Source organism: Pongo pygmaeus, chromosome 7 (assembly GCF_028885625.2).
Source record: "Pongo pygmaeus isolate AG05252 chromosome 7, NHGRI_mPonPyg2-v2.0_pri, whole genome shotgun sequence".
In the NCBI taxonomy this organism is placed as follows: Eukaryota; Metazoa; Chordata; class Mammalia; order Primates; family Hominidae; genus Pongo; species Pongo pygmaeus.
The window spans coordinates 77,970,407-77,979,962 of record NC_072380.2 but is presented as its reverse complement, the minus strand read 5'-3'; positions in this window follow the sequence as shown (position 1 = coordinate 77,979,962).

Here is a 9,556-nt window from a genome sequence, read left to right as displayed (position 1 = left end):
GATATGTTTGCTAGGAGACAGTAGCATAAAATAAAATATGGTTCTTGCCTTCTTAGAACTTACAGTTTAGTGGGGGAAGCTATACCTTAAAGAAATTATTAAAGAAATAATTAATAAATTACACTTGTGATAGGTGTCATAATAGAGAAATACAGGCGATTATAAGAGTGGCCAACGGGAGTCTGAACTGAACAAGAGGGTTAGGGAAAGCTTCCCTGAGGAAGTGAGATGCAGGTTGAGCCCTGAAGAATGAATGAATAAGCTTTAGACAACAAAGAGGAGAATGAGCCTTACAGTCTCCTCTAAGGAAACAGCCTGTGCAAAGGAGCTGAGTGGGGAAGGGGCACAGCTTACTCTAGGAAATGATGACAGCACAGCAGGATGGCTGGGCATCCAGAGCCACAAGACAAGTCACATAAAAGGAGAGAGAATGGGCCAGGAGACACAGGGCCACATCACGTTCAGTCTCGCAGACCACAACCTTCTAAGGATTTGACCACAGAACCTCACACATTCATAAGCATTGGAGGGCCAGGCACAGTGGCTCACACCTGTAATCTCGGCTCTTTGGAAGGCCTAGACTGGAGGATCGCTTGAGGTCACTGGTTTTAGATCAGTCTGGGCAACATCATGAGACTCTATCTATACAAAAAACAAACAAACAAACAAACAGCCAAGCATGGTGGCACTACCTGCCACCTGTAGTACTAGCTACGTGGGAGGCTAAGGCAGGAGGATCACTTGACCCCAGGAGTTCAAGGCTACAGTGAGCTGTGTTTGCACCACTGCACCAGCCTGGGCAACAGAGTGAAACACTGTCTCTAAAATAATAATAACAAAAATAAGTATTGGTCAATAATGTCAGGTAAAGCCAGACATAATACAATGGGTGGGATCCACATGGTTTCATTTAGATACATTAAGGAAAGTAGAATGCCCCAAATATTAATCCAGCTGGCTCCAAACTACAACAGCTAACATCTGCAAAAGAGTTACCTTGGCTTTCTAAGTGTCTAAATGGCTTCAGAGAGTAGACTGTCCATGTATTGGCGGTTAACAGTTAAGCCTTTTCACCTTAATTCAAATTCTGACTCACTGCTTTATGACTGTGGGCAAACCTTTAGCTACTCTGAGCTTCAGGGTATTTTATTTGCAGAATGAAGATAACTTTTTCCTCACCTGGTTATTGTGAAGATTAACAAAGAAAAGTACGTTGCAAGATAAAATAAATGCTCAGTGTTGATAGCTTTATGGTTCTGAGTCATACCATGTTTTTCTTAGTGAAATTCTTAAGTAATTTTTTATTCCAAATGGTTTTAGAATGTCTTCTTTCATATGCCTAAAAGATAGCTTGGTGTAATGCAAAAAAACTTCTGATTTAAAAACACTCAGAGTCAAATGCCAGTCCTGGCACTTCCTAGCTGGGTGGCAATGGAATGATTAAGCCTCAGTTTCTTCATCCATTAAATGGAATCAATAATCTATACCGCTAATGTTGTTTTAAGAATTAAATGAGATAACATTGTTCATATGTCAGTATCTATTGTACAGCAAATCTTCAGCAAATGTTTGTTCTCTACTTTTAACTCTTTCTTCAAGGAGAAAGAAACTTCTAGCTGGGCATGATAGCTCATGCCTGTAGTCCCGGCACTTTGGGAGGCCAAATTGGGAGGATGGCTTGAGCCCAGGAGGTTGAGGCTGCAGTGAGCCATGATGGTGCTATTGAACTCCAGCCTGGGTGACACAGTGAGACCTCCATCTCAGAAAAAAAAAAAAAAAAAAAAGTAAAAATAATTAAAAAAAATAAAGGAGGCCTGGTGCGGTTGCTCATGCCTGTAATCCCAGCACTTTGGGAGGCCAAGGTGGGCAGATCATGAGGTCAGGAGATGGAGACCATCCTGGCTAACACAGTGAAACCCCATCTCTGCTAAAAATACAAAAAATCAGTTGGACATGGTGGCATGTGCCTGTAGTCCCAGCTACTCGGGAGGCTGAGGGGGGAGAATCGCTTGAACCTGGGAGGTGGAGGTTGCAGTGAGCCAAAATCACACCACTGCACTCCAGCCTGGGCGACAGAACAAGACTCCGTCTCTCACACACACACACACACACACAATTTGTTGCATTTAAGAAAGTAGTATAGATCAGCACTTCAATACTTCACAAACTTCAGTGTGCATAGGAAACACCTGGGGTTTTGGTAAAATGCAGATTCCAATTCAGTAGGTCTGAGATTGTGCCCAAGATTATGCATTTCTAATAAACTGATCCAGGAATGCTGTCACCACTGGTCCATAGAGCACACTTTAAGTGGCAAGGGTATAGGTGATCTGGCTGGCTTATTAATGTTGTCAACCTGCTATCCATGTCAGAATTAGAGTTAGCTAATATTAGGATGTACCTCCATGCTTCCCAGAAAGATGTAAAGTCTAGGACTTGTTAGTGTTTGATTTTACTTTTTACTTTTTTTTTTTTTTTTTTAGACGGAATCTCACTCTGTCACCCAGGCTGGAGTGTAGCGGCATAATCTTAGCTCACTGCAACCTCCGCCTTCCGGGTTCAAACAACTCTCCTGCCTCAGCCTCCCAAGTAACGAGGATTACAGATATGCACCACCATGCCCAGATAATTTTGTATTTTTAGCAGAGACGGGGTTTCACCATGTTGGTCAGGCTGGTCTTGAACTCCTGACCTCAGGTGATCTACCTGCCTCGGCCTCCCAAAGTGCTGAGATTAGAGGCAAGAGCCACTGCACCTACCCTACATTTCTTGACCCCAAAATAAGGGGAATATTTCTGCCACAGAAAAATCTAGTAAGGATCATTCTTAATGTAGAGGTTTTGATAATCACACATTCAAGGATCTCTCAGGAATGGTAAGAAAAACAAAAATGAATGAGAACAAAAACATGCCTATCACAAGGAAAAACAAAGTTTCTTTTGCTTTTCAACTAGAACAGTGATTATAGAAGCAAATAAGTTGCTTTAAAAGTGGCACAAAATGCAATGAGGACAACATGCCCTCTCTCTCTTATTTCGGTCAAATATACATAACCTAAAATTTATCATGTTAACCGTTTTAAGTGTGCGATTTGGTGTCATTAATTATATTAACATTGTTGTGCAACCAGACCACAATTCATCTTCAGAACTCTTACATTCATTACCTCAAACTGAAACTTTGTACCCACTAAACACTAACTCCCCATTCCCCTTTCCGATCAGCCCCTGCTAATCAATATTCAACTTCTGCATTTGTGAATTTGCCTATTGTAGCTTCCTCATATAAGTGGAATCAAACAATATTTGTTCTTTTGTGTTTGGCTTATTTCATTTAGTATAATGTTTTCAAGGTTCATCCATGTGGTAGCATGTATCAGAACCTTGTTTCTTTTTAAAGCTGAATAATATCATTGTATGTATATTCTAATTTAGCCATTCATCTGTTGATGGACATTTGAGATGTTTCAATCTTTTGGCTATTGTGAATAAGGCTACTCGAACATGAGTGTACAAGTATCTGTTCAGGTCCCTGCTTTCAATTATTTGGGGGTAAACATCCACAGTAGAATTGCTAGATTATATCATAATTATATGTTTATTTTTTTTGAGCAACTGCCATACTGTTTTGCACATGGGCTGCACCATTCTTTTTTTAGGTTTTTTATTTATAAGATTCTGGTACACCCATCACTCAAGCAGTGTACACCGTATCCAATGTGTAGTCTTATACCTCACCACCCTCCCACCATTTCCCCTGAAATCCCCAAAGTCCAATGTATCATTCTTGTGCCTTTGAGTCTTCATAGCTTAGTTCCCACTTATGAGTGAGAACATACGATTTTTGTTTTCCATTCCTGAGTTGCTTGACTTAGAATAAGAGTTTCCAATTCCATCCAAGTTGTTGCGAATGCCATTATTTCATTCCTTTTTATGGCTGAGTAGTATTCCATGGTGTATGTGTATATATATATAACATTTTCTTTATCCACTAGTTGACTGATGTGCATTTGGGCTGTTTTCATATTTTTGCAATTGCGAATTTTGGTGCTATAAACACGCATGTGATGCACGAGCAATTATCTTTTTCTTATAATGCTTATTTTCTTCTGAGTAGATACCTAGTACTGGTACTGCTGGATCAAATTGTGGATCTTTTAGTTATTTAAGGAATCTCCACACTGTTTTCCATAGTGGTTGTATTAGTTTACATTATCACCAAGAGTGTAAAGTGTTCTCTTTTTACCACATCTATGCCAACATCTATTTTTTTTTTTTTTATGTTTTGATTATGGCCATTCTTGCGGGAGTAAGGTGGCATCACATTGTGGTTTTGATTTGCATTTCCCTGATGATTAGTGATGTGGAGCATTTTTCCATATGCTCGTTGGCCATTTGTATATCTTCTTTTGAGAATTATCAATCCATGTCCTTAGCCCACTTTTTGATGAGATTGTTTGTTTTTTCTTGCTGATTTGTTTGAGTTCTTCATAGATACTGGTTATTAGTCCTTTGTTGGATGTATAGATTGTGAAGATTTTCTCCCACTCTGTGGGTTGTCTGTTAACTCTGCTGATTATTATTATTATTTGCTGTGCAGAAGCTTGTTAGTTTAATTAAGTCTCATCTATTTATCTTTTTTTGTTGTTGCATTTGCTTTTGGGTTCCTGGTCATGAAATCTTTGCCTAAACCAATGTCTAGAAGGGTTTTTCCAATGTATCTTGTAGAATATTTATGGTTTCAGGTCTTAGATTTAAGTCCTTGATCCATCTTGAGTTGATTTTTGTATAAGGTGAGAGATGAGGATCCAGTTTCATTCTTCTACTCTGGCTTGCCAATTTTTCCAGCACCATTTGTTGAATAGGGTGTCCTTTTCCCACTTTATGTTTTTGTTTGCTTTGTCAAAGATCAGTTGGCTGTAAGTATTTGGCTTTATTTCTAGGTTCTCTATTCTTTTCCATTGATCTATGTGCCTATTTTTATACTAGTACCATGCTGTTTTGGTGACTATAGCCTTATAATATAGTTTGAAGTTGGGTAATGTGATGCCTCCATATTTGTTCTTTTTGCCTAGTCTTGCTTTGGCTATGAGGGCTCTTTTTAGGTTCCATATGAATTTTAAGACTGTTTTTTCTAGTTCTGTGAAGAATGATGGTTGTATTTTGATGGGAATTACATTGAATTTGTAGATTGCTTTTGGCAGTATGGTCATTTTCACGATATTGATTCTACCCATCCGTGAGCATGGGATGTGTTTCCATTTTTTTGGTGTTGTCTGATTTCTTTCAGTAGTGTTTTGTAGTTTTACTTGTAGAGGTCTTTCACCTCCTTGATTAGGTGTATTCCTAAGTATTTTATTTTTATTTTTTTGCAGCTATTGTAAAAGGGGTTGAGTCCTTGATTTGATCCTCAGCTTGGTCACTGTTGGTGTATAGCAGAGCTATTGATTTGTGTACATTAATTTTGTATCCTGAAACTTTGCTGAATTCATTTACCAGTTCCAGGAGCTTTTTGGATGAGTCTTTAGGGTTTTCTAGGTATACAATCATATGATCAACAGAGTGACAGTTTGACTTCCTCTTTACTGATTTGGATGCCCTTTCTTTCTTTCTCTTGTCTGATTGCTCTGGCTAGGAATTCCAGTACTATGTTGAATAGAAGTGGTAAGAATAGGCATCCTTGTCTTGTTCTAGTTCATAGGGGAAATGCTTTCAACTTTTACCCATTCAGTATAATGTTGGCCATGGGTTTGTCATAGATAGCTTTTATTACCTTAAGGATGTCCCTTCTCTGCTGATTTTGCTGAAGGTTTTAATCATAAAGGGATGCTGGATTTTGTCAAATGCTTTTTCTGCATCTATTGAGATGATCATGTGATTTTTGTTTTAAATTCTGTTTATGTGGCATATCACATTTATTGACTTACATATGCTAAACCATCCCTGCATCCTTGGTATGAAACCCACTTGATCATGATGGATTATCTTTTTGATATGCTGTTGGATTCAGTTTGCTAGCATTTTGTTGAGGATTTTTGCATCTGTGTTCATCAGGGATAGTGGTCTGTAGTTTTCTTTTTTTGTAATGTCCTTCCCTGGTTTTGGTATTAGGGTGACACTGGCTTCATAGAATGATTTAGAGAGGATTCCTTCTTTCTCTGTCTTTTGGAATAGTGTCAGTAGGATTGGTCCCAATTCTTCTTTGAATGCCTGATAGAATTCAGCTGTGAATCTCTCTGGTCCTGGACTTTTTTTTGGCTGACGATTTTTTCGTTACCATTTCAATCTCACTGCTTGTTATTGGTCTGTTCAGAGTTTCTATATCATCTTGGTTTAATCTAGGAGAGTTATATATTTCCAGGAATGTATCCATGTCCTCTAGGTTTTCTAGTTTATCAGCGTAAAGGTGTTCATAGTAGCCTTGAATAATCTTTTGTATTTCTGTAGTATCAGTTGTATTATCTCCTGTTTCATTTCTAATTGAGCTTATTTGGATCTTCTCTCTTCTTGATTAGTCTCACTAATGGTCTATCAATTTTATTTATCTTTTCAAGGAAGCAGCTTTTCATTTCATTTATCTTTTGTATTTTTTGTTTGTTTCGGTTTCATTTAGTTCTGCTCTGATCTTTGTTATTTCTTTCCTTCTGCTGCATTTGGGTTTGGTTTGTTCTTGTTTCTCCAGTTCTGTGAGATGTGAACTTAGACTGTTTATTTGTGCTCTTTCAGACTTTTTGATGTAGACATTTAATGCTATGAACTTTCCTCTTAGCACCACTTTTGCTGTATCCCATGGGTTTTGATAGGTTTTGTCACTATTATCATTCAGTTCAAATAATTTTTTAATTTCCATCTTGATTTTGTTGTTGACCCAATGATCATTCAGGAGCAGGTTATTTAATTTCTGTGAATTTGCATGGTTCTGAGGGTTCCTTTTGGAGTTGATTTCCAATTTTATTCCACTGTGGTCTCAGAGAGTATTTGATATAATTTCAATTTTCTTAAATTTACTGAGACTTGTTTTGTGGCCAATCATGTGGTCTATCTTGGAGAAGTTCCATGTGCTGATGAATAGAATTAATATTCTGCAGTTGTTGGGTAGAATGTTCTGTAAATATCTGTTAAGTCCATTTGTTCTAGGGTATAGTTTAAATCTGTCATTTCTTTGTTGACTTTCTGTCTTGATGACCTGTCTAGTGCTATCAGTGTTATATTAAAGTCCTCCACTATTATTTTGTTGCCATCTATCTCACTTCTTAGGTCTAGAAGTAATTGTTTCAAAAATTCAGGCCCTCCAGTGTTAGGTGCATATATATTTAGGATTGTGAAATTTTCCTGTTAGACTAGTCCTTTTATCATTATGTAATGTCCCTCTTTGTCTTTTTTAACTGCTGTTGCTTTAAAGTTTGTTTTGTCTGATATAAGAAGCTATACTCCTGCTCACTTTTGGTGTCCATTTGCATGGAATATCTTTTTCCACCCTTTTCCTTAAGTTTATGTGAGTCCTATGTGTCAGGTGAGTCTCTTAAAGACAGCAGGTACTTGGTTTGTGAATTTTTATCCATTCTGCTATTCTGCATCTTTTAAGTGGGGCATTCAGGCCATTTACATTCAACATTAGTATTGAGATGTGAGGTACTATTTTATTCATCATGCCATTTGTTGCCTGAATACCTTGGTTTTTTTTTTTTACTGTGTTATTGTTTTACAAGTCCTGTGAAATTTATGCTTTAAGGCGGTTCTATTTTGGTGTATTTCAAGAATCTGTTTCAAGATTTAGAGCTCCTTTTAGCAGTTCTTGTAGTGATGACTTGGCAGTGGTGAATTTTCTCAGCATTTATTTGTCTGGGAAAGGCTATATCTTTCCTTCATTTATGAAGCTTAGTTTCACTGGGTACAAAATTCTTGGCTGACAGTTGTTTCGTTTAAGGAGGCTAAAATAGGACCCCAGTCCCTTTTAGCTTGTAGGATTTCTGCTGATAAATTTGCTGTTTATCTGATAATTTTTTTTAATAGGTTACCTGATGCTTTTGCCTCACGGCTCTTAAGATTCTCTCCTTCATCTTTACTTTAGATAACCTGATGACTATGTGCCTAGGGGATGATCTTTCTGCCATAAATTTCCCAGGTGTTCTTTGAGCTTCTTGTATTTGAATGTCTAGATCTCTAGCAAGGCTAGGGAAGTTTTCCTCGATTATTCCCTCAAATAATCTCAAAGTTTTCCAAACTTTTAGATTTCTCTTCTTCCTTGGGAACACCAATTATTTCTAGGTTTGGATGTTCAACACAGTCCCAAACTTCTTGGAGACTTCGTTCATTTTTAAAAAATCTTTTTTCTTTGTCTTTGACAGATTGGATTAATTCAAAAGCCTTGTCTTTAAGCTCTGAAGTTCTTTCTTCTGCTGTTCAATAGCCAAGACTTTCCAGAGCATATTGCATTTCTCTAAGTGTATCCTTGATTTCCAGAAATTGTGATTGTATTTTATTTATGCTATCAATTTCACTGATATTTCATATCCTGCACCATGTTTTTTATTCCTTTAAGTTGGACTTCACTTTCCCTGGTGCTCCTTGGTTAGCTTAATAATCAAGCTTCTTAATTCTTTTTCTGGCAATTCAGAGATTTCATCTTGGTTCGGATCCATTGCTGGTAAGCTGTTGTGATCTTTTGGGGGTGTTAAAGAATCTTGTTTTGTCATATTACCAGAATTGTTTTTCTGGTTCCTTCTCATTTTGGTAGACTATGTGAGATGGAAGATCTGGGACTCAAGGGCTGCTGCTCAGTCTTTTGTCCCACAGGGTGCTCCCTTGATGTGGTGTTCTCCTCCCTCTCTAGGATGGGGCTTCATGAAAGCCAAAAGGCAGTGATTGTTTTTGCTCTTCTGGGTCTAGTCTCCTAGCGGAGCTACTGGACTCCAAGCTGGTATTAGGGAGTGTCTGCAACAAGTCCTGTGATATAATCCATCTTCAGGTCTTTCAGCCGTGGATACCAGCACAGTTTTTCAGTGTCTCAGGGAGCCTACAGTGGTGATCTATTTCCTTCAAAGGGTCTGTGGATTCTCTTGGCTTTCTTGGTATGTTCCTGCAGTAGTTATTGGAGCAAATGTTCATGATACGAGTCTCCACACACTGCTCTGTCCATCTGAGCAGGAGCTACAAGCTAGTCCTGCTTCCTATCTGCCATCTTAATCATCTATCTGGCTGCACCATTTTACATTCCCATCAGTAATGCCCTTCTCTTCCTAAAATAAGAAAACTTATGTTTGCAACAAGGAATTATTTTTAAAAGATGCTGTGGAGGCCGGCTGTGGTGGCTTATGCCAGTAATCCCAGCATTTTGGGAGGCTGAGACGAGGGGATTGCTCGAGCCCAGAAGTTCAAGACTAGTCTGGGCAACATGGTGAGACCCCATCTCTACAAAAAGAAAAAATTAGCCAGGCATGGTGGCATGTGCCTGTGGTCCCAGTTACACGGGAGGTGGATATAGAAAGATCGCTTGAGCCTGGGAGGTCAAGGCTGCAGTGAACCATGATTATATCACTGCACTCCAGTGTGGGTGA